This window comes from Ambystoma mexicanum, chromosome 7p (genome assembly GCF_040938575.1).
Source record: "Ambystoma mexicanum isolate Mex_15411 chromosome 7p, UKY_AmexF1_1, whole genome shotgun sequence".
Taxonomy (NCBI): Eukaryota; Metazoa; Chordata; class Amphibia; order Caudata; family Ambystomatidae; genus Ambystoma; species Ambystoma mexicanum.
Window position 1 is genome coordinate 298,275,106 of NC_090939.1, and position 20,509 is coordinate 298,295,614.

Here is a 20,509-nt window from a genome sequence, read left to right on the forward strand (position 1 = left end):
GTGACCTAAAGAGAGTGTCAACACGATATCCTGAGTTATAGGATACAGGCAGGGGCCAGAGGAGCTCTAAACAGTGGTGTTCACATCCTTCATCGAACACTACGGGGGCCCTGCCTCCGGAGCACATGACTCAAGAGCGACTCCCATCCGCCCTCATACCTGCTGTTGTGGCGACAGTGATACGGATAGGTTGACCTTCTGCTGGCAGAAAACAGGTACATCATCCCTCCAGGCAAAGACCCTCCAGCGGGGCGTCTGGAAACTTGTTGGCATCCCAGCTAAAATCATGTGTTCTGCTCTGACTCTGTGGGGAGGCAACATGATGAAGGGTTCTGGAGCCAAGAAAAAAGGTCCAATCGATACGTATACTAATACCCCTACTAAAACTCCAGGGCCTACTGAGTCACCACTGGTGATGAACAGCCTTCAGCTTCTAACTCCACCAGGGATGACCACCTCCTTGCGGCCATGCAAAATGGATACATGGCAGTAAACATGAAGCTGGACGACATTGTATCAACCATAGGCTCTCTGAAGTCCAAGCTAGAGAAAGCGGGTGCCCGTATCACGGAGGCAGAGACGAAGGATTGGCGTGACTGAGGACAACGTTGATAAACATGAGCGTGATATAGCACATCTGCAACAGGAGGGCAGCAAGATCCGCAATAAATGCGAACACTTGGAGGAGCGCTCCCGATGTAACAACATCCTCATCATCGGAATCCTGGAGGCAGCCTGTAAATGCCTGATGAAACATTTTTCATCGAGACCTTATTGAAATCAATGTTCGACCCATCTACATTCTCCCAGCACTTCTTGTGGAAAGGGCGCACTGTGTGCTGGCCCCCGCACCTAAGCCAGGGGCTCCTCCCCACACTATCCTTTCGAAGCTTCTCAACTGTCGGGACAGGGACCTCATCCTGCGCATGGCCAGAGAAAAGGATCCCTGCGATATGAATCCTCTGATATACATATATATCCTGACTTCTCCGCCAACGTACAGGCAAAGCGCAAATCGTATGACTCAGTCAAAAAGCTACTGCGCATGAGGCAAGTCCCATATGCTATACTATACCCGTCAAAATTGCGTATTCAACATGGAGGACGTGCACAGTTTTTTTAAAACCCATTGGAAGCAACAGCCTACACCAAGTCGTCCATTCCTATACCGCTTCCAAGGCGAGACCGGGGAGGCGGTAGTAGCCCCCCCCCTGCGCAATAATGAGCCTGATATTATGGACAATGACTGATCAACACACATTGTACTGCGTCACCCCCTTCATTGACCGTGGGTACACAAATTTTGCGAAACGGGGCGGGCTGCAGCAGTGCTGTCATCTGAAAAGTACCATCCCCTGCTCATGGTTCTCTCCAGGGGATGCCCAAGTGTGTTTCTTTTGGGTTCCATCGTCGAGTTGGGGGTGATGATGTGGGAGGTGGGGCAGGAAGAGTGCCAGGTTTGGCGTAAATGACACACAAGTAAATCATTGGTGTAATGATTTCATACGTTTTGTTTTGTTGTGATGTTGTTGAATATAGTATTGAAAATCAGTGCATACTGCTCCTTGACTACACATTACGGTCTTATTATTTGTTCCTCCCATTCATGCCTGGGCACTAATTTGAAGCAACTATGGCACAATCGATAATACTATCTCATTCATGTCATGGAACATCCGTGGACTTAAACACCCTATCATATAACGCAAGGTTGTGGCATACTTTAATCGTCAGGCCCCAAGGGTGGTGATGTTCCAGGAGACACGGAACATTATGAAAGACCACCACTGGCTCAAAATCAGCGACAGAGTCCTGCTCAAGACACTATCACTTACCCATAAAGGGCTCAACAACACTGCTCCCCCCTACATCTCAGCCAGACTAACGAGAAAATCATCTAGGCACCATACCAGGGCTACTAACCACTACCTACTCGAAACCCCTAGATTCAGACGCTCCAAAGCAGGCGGAGTAAGCTTCCCTGTCAAAGCTGCCCAGGCCTGGAACGCATTACCCACTGCACTAAGAGCCAACTTACCCTACTCCAATTTTAGACGCAAGGTAAAAAATTGGCTCTGGACAAACGACAACTAACTCCTGAGACACCCAATGTCCATAACACTGTTGTCCAAAATGACGTCTGTTCTCAGACCTGCACACTCTTTCAAAACTACAATATGCTAATTTTTCTTTTTCTTCTGCCACACGGCAAGTATTGATATGTCTTACTGTACTGTTATGTTGTTTCTCGCCTATACTCTGTATGTAACCCAAGCTTAAGTAACCTTGTACCTGCTGCGCCCGGCTACCCCTGGGTTTTGTGCGCATTATCAAATAAACATTACAATTCAATACACATGGTCAGGGGGTTCTTAATGAAGGGGTTGCCGCTACCTGAGGGCCACAACAGGGCTACACCAAGTGCTCATTGCAATCCCGAGGTGTAATTATCTGGTACACCGCTCTATTCCCTTCCAGGAAAGCAAGCGTTGCATAGACTCACAAGGGAGGTAGGTTATTTTATGGGGATTATTAGCTGGCAAAGCCACAACATTAGTTAACACACATGGGCCAAATGCTGATGACCCTGAATTCTATGGTCAAGTGTTGGATGTCCTATCAGGGGGAGTCCATATGCGTATTATTTGTGGTGGCGACTTTAATCCTAGACTGTGTGCTTGATCAATCCAGGCCCACTCGACGTGAATTGACGAAAGCTGGCCACACAGTTCTGAATATAATACAACACCTTGATCTAGTAGATGTATGGAGAGATCGCAACCCTGGTACACAAGAATACACATAGGAGGCTCCCATCCGCCACCTCTCCTCCTTCTATCATTTCCGACTGCCTGTCTGCTATGCAGGAGTGGTGTGCCGCCAATGACCTCTGCCTTAATGCCAGTTAGACTGAGATTCTCCTCATCTGCACACCTGCTCCCTCCTTTCCTGTCTCTCTCTGGTCGGCCTCTCTCGGCCCTCTTCCTGCTCCCACCTGTGAGGCTACAAACATCGGGGTCATTTTCGACTCCTAACTCTCCTTCTCTCCTCACATCTCTGACGTCGCTAAGAAGTCACACTACCAGCTGCACCTCCTCAGAGGCAGTCTTCCTTTCCTCTCCTTCCCCCAGAAGCTCACTGTCTGCAGAGCTCTGGTTCTTTCTAGGCTGGTCTACTGCAACAGCCTGTTTCTAAATTTGCTGGCCTCTACTCTCCGCCCTCTGCAACTCATCTAAAACAGGATTGCGAGACGTGTCCTTGGCCTCAAGCCGAGGGATTGTATCTCTCCAGGATGGCTCCACATGGCTGCGAGGATTAAGTTCAAAACCATCTGCATTGTCAACAAGGCCTTCTGGGGCCTCAATACCTTCAACTCTCTCTTCGCAAATATCTTCCTTCTCAAGCTCTTCCCTCATCCGCCTCCAACTCCCTCAGGGTCAGTCGCTTCTCCAAGCAATAAGTTGGTGGAAGATCTTTCTTTCGGCTGGGGCCGTCCTCTGGAACAGCTTCCCTGCCTCTCTGAAACTTTAGGAGAGCCATCTTCGGTTCAGGAAGCACCTCAAGACCTTACTCTTTGCTTCTGAGTTCTCTCTGACTCTCCCCTGCTGAACTCATGACTGAAACTGCACTGGTCACCTGGCTACCCTCTGATCTCGGACCCAGGTTCTACCCACCAGTTGCGCGGCTGCACTGCCCCCCTGCCACCCCTGCACTCAGGGACTGTTTCTGTATCCCAACAGTCCTACCAGCACAGACACTTGTTGTCTGCACTAACCCTTGCCACCAGCTGGCCGCAACTCTTATTTATTGTTTCTATTTATTCTATTTATTTATCATGTTGATCCCTTGTACTGCACTGGACCTCCCCCTTTCCCCTCACTTGTGTGATCACAATGTCACCTGATCTAGTAAGATCGTTTGTCTTCCCACTTCTTCCCTTCTCTTGTCGCCTCTTGAAACACGTGTGTAGATGCGTTATAAATGCCATATCATATATATCCTACTACTTGTCGGTCCACGACGCCCATTCTAGGATCGATTATTGGCTGGTCCCGGCCACGCTGATGTTTAAAGTACAGAATGGCACTATTCTCCCCCGAACCATATCTGACCTATCCCCCATCGTTATGGCGTTACTGTGAAAGGGACTGTCCACCCCTCGTCCCCCATGGCGCATGCCCCCAGCATGCCTGTCGAATTCGTTTTTTCTGGAGACGCTCCAAAATGGAATAGTTGTTTTTTTTCCATTGAAAGTAAGGTACTATGCAGCACCACTGCACAGTATGGGAAGCTTTCAAGGTGTTGGTCAGAGGGGAGGTGATTTCTATTTCCTCAGGTGCTCTGAAGGTCAGTAGACGGGAACTGGGCAAAGTTGAATCAGACCTCAAGAAGCTTGAGAACGAATACGGCAACACGCAAGATCAGGCCTTGCTAGGACTCATTAAGAGTAATCTTCTGAAGTTTAGGGAATTGGCAGACAGGGAGGTCCGATTGATGTATTAACCCATTCAGGCGCGTCGATACGGGGAGGCGGACAGACCAAGCTGGCTCCTTGCCAATGCTGTTGGATCTGATAGAGGTGTGCATCATTTCACTGGGATTAGGGGATCCACTGGACTAATTCTTACCACCCCATAGACAATCAACGGTGTATTCCACAGGTTTATGAATTACTATATTTGAGATCAGATAGCTGCTCTGCCGTAGAACTGGAGAACTATTTGGACCAAATTCTGCTCTCGGTGTTGCCACTAGAGGCACAGCTGTCAATAAATCAGCCAATGACCCCTGAGGAGGTTACTGATGCCATCATGTACCTTCCGCCCAGTAAGGCACCAGGCCCTGACGGCTTGGTCATCGAATTTTACAAGGAGCTTCCAGTCACCCTTGTCCCCAGTCTGCTGCACCTATGGGAGGAATCACTCCTACTCGGTCTGTTACCCCCCTCACTTTCTGAAGCGGTAATTACGGTGCTGCTGAAGCCCAATAGATCAGCCTCGTACATGGGCTTTTACAGGCTGCTATCCCTAATCAATTCAGATACAAAAATGTTTGCTAAATTACTGTCCACCAGTCTCCTCCCATACATGTCGCAGTTGGTCTACCCAGATCAATCTGGGTTTATCCCTGAACGCTCAACGGCGTTCAACTTGCGTAGACTTTTCGGAATCATCTCTCAGCTCAACCCGCAAGTGCAGGCGGTTGCTGCCTCACTGCATGCCAAGAAGGCTTTTGATTCGGTTTCCTGGCAGTTTTTACTTGGAAGTACTGCAGCGGATGGGATTGGGGGATTTTTTTATTCAATTTGTCTGATTGCTGTACGCTTCTCCGACCGCCAGGGTTCTCAGTGAGGGCACACTTTCTCCTTTATTCTTACTAGGACGCGGCACAAGGCAGGGCTGTCCGGTGTCCCCTTTACTATTTGCGCTCACAATTTGAGCCCCTAGTGTGCATAATGCATCTCAAACTCCTACATCGTGGCTTAGATATAGCTGGCCTGCCACAAATAATCTCTCTGTACGCCGGTGACACGCTGCTGTACATATGGAATCCAGCTCTGAACTTGGCCGCACCATTAGAGGGGATACGTAAGTTCTCTACTAACTTGGGATTTCGTATTAACAAATGAAAATTGGATTATTTTTTTCACTAACCGACATTACTATCACCCCGGCAGACCTGGCTGGGTTCAGATGGGTCCCAGACATATTTAAATATCTAGGCATTATGGTTTTCCGAACGCATCACTCCTTATTGGCTGAAAATTATGAGAAACATTTGCTGCCGCTAGCGGACACATTGTGTTTCTGAGCCAGATTCCCTATCTCCTTACATGGCTGGCTCTCCATTCTAAAAACAATTGTGGTACCCATTTTACTATATTGACATTCCAGTTTGGCCTGGTCGCGCGTACTTTGATAGGTTACGATCCTTGGCAATTGGCTTTGCTTGGCTCGCCAGTTCCCCGCGGAAGAGATGGGAAGGTATGACCAGGCCATTTGAGCAGGGTGGCATACAAGCCCCCGACTTCGAACTATACTACAAGGTGTCTTAGGCACAATTCGCCAGCTGCTGGTACTCTCCACATGAGCAGCTGATACACATGGCCCTTGAGAGATACAGTGCTTCCTCTTCGAGCTTGAGTACTATTGTTCTTGCGAACCAACATGCGGATACATGCACATTTGACCCGGTACTCACAACCGTGAATGCATGGGCCAGAATACTCAAGAGACTCAGTGTATCTACCCCCTATTTCGGTGCCCTTCCACTCTGGAACTGCCCGGGCCTTCCCCCGACGCACAATGGGGACATTCAGAAAGGCTGGGACCCCGGGTGTACAATGAAGCTACTTGACCTTTTCCCTGGGGGCTCCTTTGTTTCTCACGCAGACTTTTCTGAAAAACTGGGTCACAATCCAATTAAGTCACTACAATACTACAGGATGAGAGCGGCGACCAAGGGCATTGGCCCTCTTTCCCCGCGGAACCCAGTGAATGCGAAAACCTGGGGAATGTGGTAACCAGTGGGGACCCCAGAGGGCTGTTTTCCAGACTATATAGGGCGGGAATATGGTAACCAGTGGGGACCCCAGAGGGCTGTTTTCCAGACTATATAGGGCATGCCAGAGTGCTCAGACACTAGCTCAAGACACCACTAGCTCAAGAGACCAAGGGAAAGTGGGAAACTGATTTAAATAGGCCGATAGATGATGTACTGTGGCGCCGCTGGTGTCGACTAACCAAGGAGGTATCCAGCTCCATTACACCCTGGCACAAATCGCTAGGTTCACCCAAGTGGCTACTGGCAGCTGCGCAAAGTGTGGCACTGACGTTGCCTATTCCTTTCACATGTACTGGAGCTGCCCACGGATAGCTCAATTCTGGCAATCAGTTGCTAATTGTCTGCATGAGATCACTGACATGGCTCCTACGCTCTTGTACCCCCTCCCCCCCCCAAGTACCTGTTTGGTGACATTGGCAAGGTATCCATTAAAATACACATATGCAAACGAGAGGCAGGAGGGCTTTGTTTCCCTGGTGACACCCAGTTGCAGACCTTAGGACATCTGGGAGCCATTCCGGTCATACCTACGGAAGACGAGGTCCACTCTGTAAATGTGTCATGACAAGTCGCTCAATATATGCTATGTCAGCTTTATATCGCTTGTTTGTTTATCACTATGCTCAAGTTTGATGGTAACATGCTGTTATACATATGTGTTCCGGAGGATGAAAAAAAGAGTGCCTTGGCTACCTGTGGAGGTCGAAGAGTCTTGTCTTTAAAACACTTAACAATTCAAGTTGAAGTAGAACTACCAGAGCTGTGGTTGTATATAGTACTGTTGGTGCATCTTACCCTAAAGCGGGTTGAAGTAGTGGCATACTGTGGAACAAAGTAGCCTGTTCGCACGGTAATAGTAGTAGAAGGGGGTGATCAAGAGGAAAGCACCACCCCAAGATGAAGCATCCTGACAATTCTACCAGCGACACTGTAGAGGTCAGAAATCCAAAGGAAGTTATTGGAGCAGATGTGTCTTTATTCTTTGAACTGTGGCAAACCAATCCTGGAAGGAGGTTATCCAGGATTACCATTGGTGCTGTTTTCTTGGCTGTAATTGGAAGGGCAACCTTTCAACAGAAAGCTGCAGAACTTTTGCCAGTTGATTTTTTTGTTTGGTGAACTTTTATTTCATTTGGAACTTAAAAGAACTGGTTCAAGACTTTTCTTTTATTTTTGAACATTTGGGAGAAATTGACTTAAAGCAATCCCGGGGAAGGGATCTACCCAGAACAGGGGACGGTCGCCCAAATCACTGGTTGTTGAGACAAAGAATGTCATTGCAGATGGCTTGAGAAAACAGACTTTGGGCTTCATGAGTGGAAGCTCTGCCAGGAAGTTTTGGAAAAAATGTTCTCCTATTAGTGGACTCCTCAAGTAGACCTCTTTGATTCCAGTGTGAACACAAAGTCTGAGTTATTCTGCTACAAGGAATTTACTCAGCAGTGAGCTCTGGGGGATGCACTGACGGTTGAGCGGACATTCAACTTTCTCTCTGCATTCCTGACGATCCCTGTCATTCCACTGTTTCTCAGGCATCTGCACATATTGGGCCATATTGGGCCAAATCTTGATTGCTCTCGACTGGACTTTGAGAACGTGGTAGACCAAGTTGCTTGACATGTCCATCTTTCCTTCCTAGTACCTTGTGAAGAAAAGTGGATCTGCCCTGCCAGTTGGAAGTGCGGGTCCTCCTTCTGACCCTGAGATACCACGATTGGGGTTTGAAGGAAGACATCCTGGGTGTGTTCCTCTCACCTCGTAGACCTGCCACCAAGTCCATTAATGCCCTCAGGTAGATTACATTTTTGGCTTGTTGCCAGGAGAGGGAGCTGGATCTTTTTATTTGTTCAACATCCTCTGCTTAGCTTGACCTGGACAGGCCTGCAGATTGGCAGTGTGAAAGGATACCTGGCTGCGATTTTCAAAAAGGACCTCTGAGCAGGGCACATTTGTTGTTCAGGTGTGGGATCTGTTTCTAGTGTTGATGTTTTCTATGGGTGCTCCGTTTGAGCCTCAAAATTCATGTTCTTTTTGGTTGCTCACACTTCAGGCACTTTTTATGGTAGCCATCACTTCTGCGAGAATGACCAGCTGTTTGTGGGTTATGACGGCAGCTGTGATGGCATAGCTGTGACCAAACAGACCCTGTCAAGATCGATCCTTCCCTGCATCTTGGAATGCTACAATCTGGCTGGTGTTCTGCCCCTCACCTCTGCCCTGCAGCGCAGAGGTTCCCTGTTCTGGACATTTGCCAGGTGGCTACATGCGCCTCGCTGCACACATTTGCCAAAAATGACTGCTTGGATTCCCAATCAGGGTAGGACACTTTTTGGTAGAGCGTTCCTTCAGTTTTCTGATATAGGTGGTGTCCTGTTGCTTTCCTTCCTCCTGGTTTATGAACTGCTATGGAAGTCTATTACAGATAATGTGATGAATCCAGGGAATTCGTCTCTTATACCCAAGGGGGAGCCACCCCTTTTGGGACTATGGAGGTGAGCCCGCTACGCTTAACATCCCCTTGTGAACAGGGCAACCAGGATCCCACTGGGGATGACTTCTTAGAGGACAGGCAATCCCAAGAAAGGGGTTTTTATCGTCCTCACGCACTTTCAGTCACGTTTGTACTCTAGTACAGTCATTTTGGGGTCATACTGTCCACAGCCAATAGAAACATCTCCCTTAACTCCTCCCCTGCCGGCCATCTTCAGATTTTTTACTGCATGTTCGTGTTTGGAATCCTCACATTTTCGCTCTACATATCATATTCAGTAGAAATTGACTTTAATTACAATTTCGATGAAAACCTCAAATTTTTCGATAACTCGTCGACACCAGGTGCTGACAGCGACGCTGCAGAGTCCATAGACCGTTCCCACCGTTGGTAATCTGCGACATTTGTCTGCGCAGTTTGGGCATACCTCATGGCTCAGTGCACAAGGAGTCTGTTCAAGGCTTGTGACCGCTTTGGGCTGAAGAATGTCTACTTTGAAGACTACAATGATGACTGTCTCTACTGTTTTCGCCCAGATCATGTAATACAGGGCTGCGAGATCTGCAGACCTTGTCGAACAAAACGCTGCATGATCATCGCCGGCATCTCGCCGCATAGCTCAAGGATGCCGGTGGGGCCTCTGATTCCACTTCTGTACAGAGCCATTCCTCTCTATGGCAGGGCAGGACAGCCCAGCGAACCACCTCCAGTAAGAGGTCTAGGTCACATGAAGTCCACGTCCGCAGCAGGAAGAAACACAGAGGAGCTTCCGACAACGAGCCAAGGTCGTCGCACCAGGACCAGTCATCACTCTAGGTCAGCGCCCAGTGGGTTTCTAAGGAAAAGAGCCATGGCCCTTTCCCCTGCCCAATGCAGATGACCCCATCAAGCAAATCCACTTTGAAGTCTCGTTTTGTTCAGTTTTTGTTGTTGCTGGTCAAATCTACCCCATCAACATCGTCCTTGATATTGGCGCCCAACTCTTCCTTCAGATCGTCCATGCCAAAGCCATCTACACCATCCACGAGTGCCCGCCGGCAAAACAGTCGTCAACAAGCAAACAGGCTACCTTGTTTACCAAGACTTCGTTGATGACTCCTACGTCGATGATTGTGGCTTCCCTGTTGACGGCCCAGTCAACGGCAAAAACTGCATCTTCCTGCATGGTCACGATCACTGCACCATAGACTGTGACAACCATTTCTGCCAACCCCCGGCCCCCGCATTACGCATTAACATGGTGTCGGCCCTAGCTGCGCTCCCTCGACCATTATACCCAGACCTCGGATTGGGGGTGCTCCCACAGGGGACCATCATAGTGAAAACAAGCCCCTCTGCAATGCAGAACGCCACAACCTAGTTCACCACATGGTAAAGCAGGCCTCATAAGGCTACCAGTATTCATCCTGACTATGCTGGTGGCTACATTGCAACAAAGGCTTCTGGCACTGATCCTGTTTCCTCTGTCAAAAGGACTCTCATATGTCCCTACTCATCAAACCGATTGGTTTAACACCGAAATGGAGATACGCAGATTTTTCGTACAATACGACTAAAAGCCTTCTTTGTGGATTATGATCAGGAAGACACAGACCCGGATTCCGGGCTACATATCTCCTCTACCTTTTGCCCTGAGGACCATCAGGTACCCCCCGAAATTCTCACCTTTGAAAAATGTGTGCTAAAGGACCTTCATTCCCTTAAAAAAAGAAAAAATCAATTACCACCACAATTTATCAAAAGAAGAAAATCTGGCCATAGTTGAACTATCTAAAGACAGATCACTGGTCATAAAACCAGCAGATAAAGGGGGAGGAATTGTCCTTATGACATCCAACCAATACCTGCTCATGGTAAATAAACTTCTAGCTGACAACCTTAGCTATATGAAAATTAGGCAAGATCCCACAAAAAGCATCTCTGAAGAGATTACTGACATCTCCAAATATGCCTGGGAAAGAGACTGGATCAGTAAAAAAGAATTTGATTTCCTGACTAGTAACCAAGGGAGGGTACCGACCATCTATGCCCTACCCAAGATCCACAAAGATAGTGCCAACCCACCAGGTAGGCCCATTGTGTCCGGATGCGGGTCAGTCCTCGAACCGGTATGTAAATTCATCGATTTTTTTTTTTTTTTCATTTTTTTTTCTCTTCTCTAAAACCCATCAGTATTTTGACCCCCACATACATACGAGACACGACACATGCCATCCAAATTTTTGAAGACCTCCCCTTTGACTCCACATCACTTTTGCTTGTTACTATGGACATTGTCTCTATATACGAGCATCCCACAGGCTTAGGCTATTGAATGCATGAGGAGACAACTTATCAAACACGATCTCCAAAATAGAGTCCCTGTCCCGTTTATTACTGAGTTACTCACTTTGGCTTTGAATAAAAACTATTTTGATTTTAACAGCCAATTCTATCTCCAACTGAAAGAGACGGCTATGGGCGCTACTTTTGCACCGAGCCTTGCTATCATCTTTATGTCAGAATTCGAGGAGATTAATATACTGGCCGATAACAACCCGTTCAAAAGACAGATCCACCATTGGAAGAGATACATAGACGATATTCTCTTCATCTGGGAAGGCTCACAAGACACCCTTGACAACTTTAGTGTGGCTTAATAACGTCAACCCTAACATTCAGTTCACCATGGAATCTAGCAACAATATTGTGAACTTTCTGGACCTACAAATACAGCACAGAGAAGGGCTCATCAAATGCAACCTCTTCCGAAAACCTAGTGATCGGAACACTCTACTTCACTTTTCCAGTGACCATCCAAGACACCTCAGAGAGAATCTGCCATTCGGCCAGTTCCTCAGAATCCGGCGCAACTGTTCTGAAATTGAAGATTTCTACCTTCATGCACACGACCTTGATAAAAGATTGACACAGAGGGGATACCCTCGACATATAATTTCCAAATCCAAAAAATGTGCCAGATTTTATGATAGGGAAGCACTATTAACACCCAACACTCTGACCCCAGACCCTAACACCAGAACAACGTGTGTGATCACACATGGTACGCACTCACAGAAAATACGTAAATTGATTTCCAAATACTGGCCACTTACCCGCCTCTGTCTGCAAGATGAGCCAACCCCTAGGTTTGCGTTCAAACGTGGCAAAAGTCTACGGGACCACCTTGTTCACTCAAGGTTTATAAAACCAGCACCTAGGGTAGGTCTCTGGAATTTGATGAGTGCTACGGGACATTTCCCATGTGGCAATTGTACAGCCTGCAAATTCACCAGGAGAACCAAAGACTTCCTGGTCAATGGCAGACCATGGACCCTCCACAATCTTACCAACTGTAAGAGTAAACAAGTGGTGTATGTGATTGAGTGCCCATGTGGCCTCAGATATGTGGGCCAGACAATGCGTCCAGCCCACATTAGGATTTGTGAACATCGTTCGAGAATCCGCTGCAAGAACATGGGTGCCCCCCTAGTAAGTCACTTCATAGAAGCTCGTCATTCCATTGATGACATCCCTTGGTGGATCATTGACATAGTTATCCACAGTACCAATGCACTGACGAGCCTTTTATCCAAAGAAGCGTGCTGGATTCATCGATTGGCCTCTTTTCATAACGGTCTCAACGAGGAATACATACCTCTAAGATGACCATTTGTTGTCCTGGTTTACCCATTTTTCTGCATCCACATACCACGTCACTTTCTTTGCAGTATCCAGATCCCCACAACGTTGAGCCATCTGCAGCAGTGCTCTCAGCCGCCTACCGCACTTGTGGGCCACCTCCCCACACTCCAATTACGTGTGGGTGCTTTCCCAGCGGTGATTACAGAGGTCTCCCGCTCTTTAGGGTGCCTTTGTTGCGCCTGATGCGGTCCCCACTTACGCCAAACAAACCCCCTTCCCCTCCCACCTCCTCCATACACCCACACCTTACCCATGTTTGGTTGTCATCTGTTTTGTGCACTTCACAGATGCACATGTAGCTCTACCTACTCCCCCGGGCAAAGCCTCGACTTCACGGCCAACACAGCTTTGACTTTATTTCACTTTACTTCCGTGTTCATGTTGGAAGTAGCCGTGCCCCACCTCCTGCACCATTGGCTGCACGTTAAGTGACAGGCATCCACCAGGCGCCAATAGCATGGTTTGGCGCCTACCACACCTTCGTCCAGGTTGATTGACGGCCGGTTGCTATAACAACTACTGTTCCAACACACGAGTTAACGACGTTCACTTGCAGCTGCTTCACGGACGCAGATGTCCTGCTGCGAGTCTCCCTCATGAAACGGCACTGCTCGCGCTCTGCCTTTCTTTTCCAATCTGCATCTCTGCTTTCTACGCCCCTGCAATAACGCGTAAGGTGAGCCTTTTCAGCTAGGTTCAGCAGCGATTTGGCTTAGCTAGGTTTTAGAAATTGATTTTTGTTTTTCCAATGCTCCAGTTCCGTCGCCAGGCTTTTCCCATTTGAGTGATACGTGTGGTCACGCATTATTGAATTATTCTCCCTTAGATATGCACATGATGTCTTGCATTGCTCTTTTCACCAGGTCAACCGTGACCACCATTATAACTGCCCTTTGGGACGTTCCCCCCCCCTTTTTTCTTTCTCTTTGTCTCACAGCTACAATTGTGCTGCCACATGGTTTTCACGCCACATCAGTCCTCCTGGAACTGACCTGCGGCGTACATGTTTCCTGTCTCCTACTGAGCACTGACTGTTACCGTGCTCCCAGGTAGGTCGCTTATCTGCCTTTCTGGGGTTCGTTACACACTTACGCCAGTTTCACACTTGGAACCCACTTTGGGTGGGTCACGCATCTGCCAGTGTGGTGTCTGTTTTTCACCTACACCAACCTCACACTTGGAACCTACCGTTGGTGTCTGCCGTCCTGTAGCTTTCCCTGCTTTTCTCTTCTTTGCTTTATTCAGCACCCTCCTCGCTCTTTTTACAGACTATGGCCATCCGTGCGCTCACAACTGCTTCTCCTCCGGATGGTCATGGACAAATGATGTACACATAGCTGTCTAATTCAACACATCATTATCTTTTTCTTTCCCGTTTACCCTTGATACTCGCAACTGTGCACAACTAAACAGACTTCACGGTCCACCCCCACCTTTTTGTGACACAGCACTTTATTGTATTTACTTTCGTAGTGCTTGACTGACAGAGCAAGCAGAAGCTCAGCAACCTACACCAGCAGTACCAGAGTCCCGACACCCCGGGACAGCAGCCGCACGACATTCCCCTGTCCTTTATAGATTCATAGGGTGAGTGCTCCGTGTTTTTCTGTCAACAGTATACTTAAACCCGACACTCCTCTGAAAACACTTTCTCCTTTTGAGTACAACCCCTACCTACAATGTGTTCATTTTGTCTGCCCCCTATAGGGATTCACTTCTAGACTACATCAACTCTGCCCTGAGGAAGGCTTCTACCACACCAACCTATTTAGGCCCGCCGAAACGTGTTTTTCCCGTTGCTGGGTCCCGCTCCCTCCTGGAAGCACCCCCGGGAACTACTCCATGATTTCTCATACACGTTGGCAGTCAATGATATGGCAAATAACTACATGTCATTAGTTGATTATGAATAATTCAATTCTGTACTAACCAAGGTAATTATTTTACACACCCTGGTTAAAACCCAACAGGCACAACTGCCTTTTTGTGGTTTTTTCTGTTCTTTTTACTAATTGTCTTATTGCATTATTTTCTATTCCAATTATTTGTTGAAATCATAATGTACATATGCTTTGTTGTATGTCTCCTTTTCATCTTTTGTTATGTTGTTTTTTTAAAAAACTTGTAAAAAACATTTTTGAAATACGTTAAAGAATATGTTTCTTTGTATAATAAATCTATTTTCATGTAATCCTTCGTTTTTTTTTCTTTGGCTCTGTTGTTCCTGTGACTTTCCATGAAAGCATATGCCTTATAAATAAGATGGAGATTCAACCATAAAATCATTGACAGAATTTAGGACTGTCTTGTGCGTGGGTTCCTTTCTGAGGTTCCTTGTATTTAATGTTTATATTGCCCCCGCCTGCACACTGGGGCACACCTATTGTTTGTATACTGATCCTGTTTCCGCCACAATGGTCTCCAGCAGATGTCCCTGGGCCATCCAGGAAGGATGACGCTCTGTGACCCCTTACGACAGCTGAATGCCAGCAAGACCCCGGCAACTGTCATAGACGGGGACAGACAGATATCCAGACCACCTGGACGATGTGGTGTCAACGCATACATCTCACACTGACAAATTTGAATATTTTGTCGCGCTGATGGGGAACCTGATGAGATCCCAATTAGAGACACTCCCCCGGATGAAGTTTGAGCTTTCCATGCACTCATGGGCAGAGCGGCCAAGATGTTCACCTCACCCCAGAGGAGCAGCGCAAGAACAGTGTCCTGTACCAGCAGTGAGAGCGGCGAAGGAAATCTGTTACGTCCAGTCTGCTTTCGGAGGATGTCTGGGAGGATGGCCTAGTCACTTGGCACATCATGTAACGGCTTAGGCAAGAAAGGACAGTTTTGACAAAAAATACAGTTGCCCGGACAGCGCCGCTGCCTGCATCCGCACTCAACCTACTCCGGACTCTGTCTCTTGTCTCTGCTGATGCCAGGAAGAGGTCAGCCAACCCGGCATCTTCCTGCTGCGTTTCGCTGGATAAGGAGGGAAAACGCTTGCATGCCTTTTGGCAAGAAAATCATTACTACCGCAGCCACTGCTATCAGGGCTTCAAACGCAATGGGAATTCTCGCAAGATATGATCGAGTTATGGTATAAACTGGGCCCAATCCTCGGGTTTCTGCCTGACCACAAGAAACAGGAGGCAATGGACTTTTTCCACAAAGGCGAATTGGCGTCAGGCCATGCCATCCCGAGCCTGCCCGAAACTGGTGTGAATGCAGTGTGTAGTGCTGAACGGCTGAATGGCTGGCTACTTGTCCCAATACACATTCCTTGTTGTGAGTATCTGAGAGGGAGGAGAATGGCCTGAATGCACTGAGAGCCTGATTAGCTACCTGACTGCTGAATGGCCTTTTGAGGGATTGGTTGCCTGAGGGTGACCCAGCAGAATGAATGAGAAACAGAACAGTATATCTGGGGGCCTCTCACTGCTAGAATTCGTTCAGAAGCTGATGCTTATCCTTGAAGTCCAGCTGGAAGAAGACTTGCTGCTGCATTTGCTTTGACTCGAAAGCTGTTGAGTTTGAGGACTGATCTGAGAGAGCACCTGGTTAGGAGACCATTTCCCGAGCTACGAGGGACCGTCGAGCATCGCTAATCTTTGCTGAAGCTCCCTGGAAGTCAGACCCTCGACAGGCTGCCGACCGGAGATGGGGTGGATTGATGGTTACAAACTTGAAAACGTTTGTAGAATTGTCCCACCTTTAAAAAAAAAAAAAAAAAAAAAAAAAATTAGTTTTTTTCTGTAGCCTTTTTACCAGAGCTGCATCAGTATGTTGCTGACCAGAAAACTTTAGATCCCTTTAAGCTGGCCAGACAGGCTGACCAGTGGGTCTCCCACCGGGTGTCCTCTAAGGACTCCAGCGTGAAGGACAAAGAAAAGGGGACCTCTCAGAAAGCTAAGGAGTCCCAGAAGCAATCAGTCGAGTAAACCAAAACCTTCCTCTCCTAAGACCCAAAAATCTAATGGGGATAAGTCCTATGTGGGTGGGAGTAAGAGTAGTGGTCCACCTGCTGCAAAGCATGCTCCCAGTGATTCCAGCACCGTACCCTGCATTCCTGGCACCTGTTCGGGACTGTGGGGCTCTGGATCACAAAAACGGTGACCCCAAGTGCAAAGGTAAGGAACTTAGATTCCTGGCTGTCAAGCCTGACCTACCCTTACCCCATGCCTGAGGTGGAGGCCACTGTCCTCCCCTCCTCTACAGGGATCACATTTGGTGCTCTTGTGAGATTTCCCTAGTGTCCCTTGGGGCCTGGGACCAGTATGCAGAAGTACAGGCAACAATCCCACAGAACACCCGTAGGTTTTTGAGAAATGTCCTCTTGAATGGCCAGCCTTATGCTGGCTTGGGAGACACTGTGGCGAGCATGACAGTGGTGGTCAAGCCAGAGGACTATGTAGGTGCTCCTCTGAGAACCACCATGTTAGCTGGTGGGCCTCCAAAATGATGATCTGTAGCCTTAGTCAACATTATGATTGGAGATAAGACAGCAAAGTGTCCTGTCCTGGTTCAGGGCAATGTACCGGCTAACATTTTGTTAGGCAACGATCTAATGGAGTTGGGGTTGATCTCTGATGTTCTTCCACTGACTGCTGCTGCAGTCACTAGGTCACAGGTACCACATGGTCTGACTGAGAGTCAGGTACCCGAGCCAAAGGGGCGACCCAAGGCAAGAAGACGGAAGATTAAGAAGGCCACCTCTGTGAAGGGGGCTCCTTCTCTTCCTGATGCTCCAGCAGCGCCCATTAGGATTCATGCTCCGGACGTGCTGGGTCCAGTGGTGAACCCAAACACAACTCCTGAGGGAGAAGAGGCAGAAGACCCTCCTGCGGGAGAGGTGCTCAACCCGGAGGACCACCCCCACCTTCAATGCCTGTTGGCTGAAGGGGGGCCCTTCCGGGCAGACTTCTTTAAGGGTCAGAGAGATCCACTCTCTCAAGGGTCTGAGGAAACAGGCCCTGGCCCAGGCACAAGGAGAAGTGCCTAGGACATTCCTGATATATATATATATATATATATATATATATATATATATATATATATATATATATATATATATATATATATATATATATATTTCTGAGGCTTGTGGAATCTGCTTAGATCACATGCTGTGCATAGGCCGACATCTAGTGGAAGCTGCGGAGTATTACAGTTTGTTTTTCGAAAATCGAAAATGGGCGTCGACACAGGGCGTGCCAGTAATACTATCCCTAGTGTGACGTCCACTGTACCCATGATCCCTCACGCGTCTAGGATCCCCAGATTGTTTTTTTCCGCCATTCTGGTCGGAAGCACTTCATCGGAGTTCCCTGGCTTTGCCATATTTGCACTCAAAAGTAATTCTAATTTGCCCCGTTTTGTCACCCTTACGTCGATCAACATCTCGACGCCGAACCGGGGAGGAGATCAACGTCGAATACCCGACGGATTGGGCCTTGAGGCTTCCGCCTCGGCTCGGGCCTGGGCCGCTGGCCTCGGCCCTACAAGTAGGGAGAGTGGGGGGTGGTACACTTCCACACTCGGTTATATATATAATCATATAGACACATTCTTACCTACACACACTTGCCCGCTGCCCACAGGCGCGTATGGAGGGTACGCCCTTTCAGTTTTGCCCCAAGTGTAATAAGAAATACCCTTGGGTAGATAAGCACGCTACGTGCAATCTTTGCCTGCCCAGAGACCACCCCGAGGCGGGTTGCAGGGCCTGTAGTAGGTTTAAGACCAAAACTCTTAAGGACCGCTCCACCAAGCGTTGGGCCCACCACGCCAAGCTAGCAGCTATGTAGGCGGAGGGTACCTTCAGCGACGGCAGCGACGCCGGACTTTCGGACGGCGAGGGCACCAAGGCGTCGAAAGACAGCCTAACGCACGTCCCCGGCCTCGGAAGGTCGTCCGTCCCGGCGACTATGGGGAAGTCCCCCGGCGACAAAAGCGTTACACATACACACGCTAAACACAAAAAAGCCACCCGAGATTCGACGTCGTCGAAACCTCGAAAAGAGGCACAGAAGGAGCGGTCCGAAAGGACGTCCTCTGGGCGGTCCCGGTCGAGGTCGCCGCACGACGTCAGGCAAGCCTCCACACTTGCACATAGTGCCTCGCCCATTAACATCACGGAAGATCACTCGTCCGGAGACGAACACGACTTCCATACCCAGCCTGCACCCCAGGAAAAGGGTACATCACTTGGGAGTAAGGAGGGCCCAGTTTCGAAGCCTAGTTCGAAACACAGGCATTCCACCTCCGATCCTCGACGCCAGGCGTCGAAAGATAAGGGAAATGGTAAACACACTTCCACCCACGGGGAAGGGGGTAAGCAGCAACGGAAACAACCCTTGCAATCCTCCACAACAAGAGAACTGACTTCCCCGTCCAAGTCTTCTCAGGGACAGTCCATAGAAAGTTCCAGCAAGGTCACCCCAAGCTCCAAACTCTGGTCATGCGAGGACATTGACAGAGTAATGTCAAGGATGTCTTCCTTGGCAAATTTCTTCGAAAGACACCCTGACCAACTCCTAGCTTTAAACCCTCAGGAATCCTCTCCCTCAGGTTCAAGGGAGCCCAGACCATTCCCATCCTGAAATCTATTCAACGCAGAATAGCACCATCCCTTATCAACCCAAACCTGACAAGACCTGTAAACCCGAGAGCAGAGAAGCTGTTTAAAGCAGCCCAGTCGGACCCTCTATATATTAGAGGCCAACTTAAGCCAGACTCTCTAGTCGTAACTAACACCCGCAAGAGAGCTGGAACCCCATTATCTTCCTCTGAGGCTCCCCCCGACAAGGAAAGTAAGAAACTCTATGGTTTTGGTAGAAAAGTAGCTTCCACGGCAGCCTACCAAACCAGAATCGCGAATTCCACCACACTGTTGGCCAGCTACAACTGCCATCAGTGGGAAGAAGTGGCAGCACTAATAGATTCCGCTCCCGAACCCCTTAAGAGCCAGCTATCTCGCATTGGTGCAGAGGGAAGAAACGTCTCAGGCTGCATTTTAAAAGCAACTTTGGACGCCGCAGACAATGCGGGTAGAATTATAGCAGAGGGGACTGTCATCAAAAGACATGCTTGGGTTGAGGCAGTCGGGATTCAAAGCAGAAACACAAGCTGCACTCTTAGACAAACCAGTGGAAAGTGATCTCCTGTTTGGAAAGGCAGTCGAGGACGCTCTAAAGAACGCTAAGGAGGAATTCAACACCCTCAAATCCCTTGGCCAGTTAACTACAAAACCACCTAACCAAAGAGGGAACAGCAATTTTCGTCGCCCCCGCGGCCAAAATTCCAATAGAGGAAATAGCTATTCCCACACCCAGGGTACACAGTGGAACACCAACTCACAACAGTCTACCCAGGGGTATGGTAGGGCTAGTAGAAGAGGACGTGGTAGAGGCAGAGGCAGCCCCAGTAAAGGAGGCGGCACGCCTCCACCAAAGCAGTGACGCTCATTTCAGGGTCCCTTCCCATACAACCCCAGTAGGGGGACGAATATCCAGCTTCACCCAGGCATGGGAAGGGATAACATCCGACAGGTGGGTGCTGTCAACGGTATCCAATGGGTACTGTATAGAACTACTGCAACGTCCCCGAAACCATCCTCCAAGACAAAAAGTCCACTCTTTAGAACATCAGAAGATCCTCCTCGAGGAGATCTACAATCTGCTCCAAAAGGACGCGATAGAAATCGTCCCAAGCCACCAGGTAAACAAGGGTATTTATTCAACTTACTTCCTTGTTCCAAAGAAAGAC

At 48.5% G+C, this 20,509-nt stretch overlaps 1 protein-coding gene across 1 annotated transcript in view; it reads left to right on the forward strand.

Moving 5' to 3' along the window:
• LTN1 (listerin E3 ubiquitin protein ligase 1) overlaps positions 1-20,509 on the forward strand; it is a 1,629,727-nt gene that overhangs the window by 791,460 nt on the left and 817,758 nt on the right. The window lies entirely within an intron of this gene.